This window comes from Plasmodium inui (genome assembly GCF_000524495.1).
Source record: "Plasmodium inui San Antonio 1 unplaced genomic scaffold supercont1.2, whole genome shotgun sequence".
NCBI classification, from domain to species: Eukaryota; Apicomplexa; class Aconoidasida; order Haemosporida; family Plasmodiidae; genus Plasmodium; species Plasmodium inui.
The window spans coordinates 576,099-577,239 of NW_008481836.1; positions in this window are offsets into that span (position 1 = coordinate 576,099).

Genomic DNA, 1,141 nt, shown 5'->3' on the forward strand with positions numbered 1-1,141 from the left:
TTTCGAATAAAAAAAAAGAGAAACTCATAACAAATTGCATTGTGCAACAATCGTGATTATAGAACATGAAAAGCATGAATATAGGGAAAAACCTCAGCGAAGTACGTGAAAAAAAGAAAGATATCTTTTACGTTTTTCTTTTAATTCCGTAGAATATTGTACACATGTACTTTTTGGGATACCCTTATCCTTAGGAGACGAAAAAAGCAGTAGCTGCGTGAAAGTGGCCACTCCGAGTGGAAATGAAATAAAGAAAATGGGCAAAAGTGCAGCACTAATGCAGAGAAGGGTGGAACCCCGGCATCAATAGGGTATAAGGAAAGCGGCAATATGGCAGAAGCGTAGCCGCAATAAAGCAGTAGAAATGAAGCAGAAACGAAGCAGAAATGAAGAAAATTAAAGACAATTGCGAGCACGAGTAGAACCACCCCCACTTTGGAGCAAGAGAATGTGTTTCACACAAAAATTATCCCATTAGTTCAACTAATGTCGGAAGAAAAAGAAAAAACACAGGGGAAATGTACGGAAAACAAAAATGCCTCACATGTTTTTTGTTGCTTCTTTATTTTTGCTTGTCTTATATATAAATAAAACAAATTCCCGCGAGTAGGAAAAAAAAAAAAGAAAAAAACGACCATGTACTCAGGTAAAGGAAAATATGAAAATTTTACGATAAAAAAATGCAGAAAAAAGGTCAGAAATGAAATATAAAAGCAGAGAAATTGGCAAAGAAAGAAAAGAAAAGATTATGCAAAAAATTTGATGTATATACGGACCTTAAAACTTTTTTTTTTCCATTTTCGGAAATTGTAGAATTCAAAAAATGAACGCATTTGCATAAGTGTATAATGCGCAGTATTATAAATTAATTTTTTTTTTTCCGTAAATATTTCTCATAGAATTATTTCGATTGGAACAAGATGCGCCATACTTTGCACACTATTTTTGCACAAAAAGGTTGAAGAATGCTTCTTACCCTTTTTATAAAAAAAAAGGAAGGAAAAGATAAGCATAACGAACATACATGGCTATTTACCCATTTTCATTTGGTTTTCAAAAAAAGGGACACTACACGAAAGTGCAAATTGAAGGAATCGCTTTTCTTTTTTTATCTCCTCATGTTTCTGCTTTATCGAATATG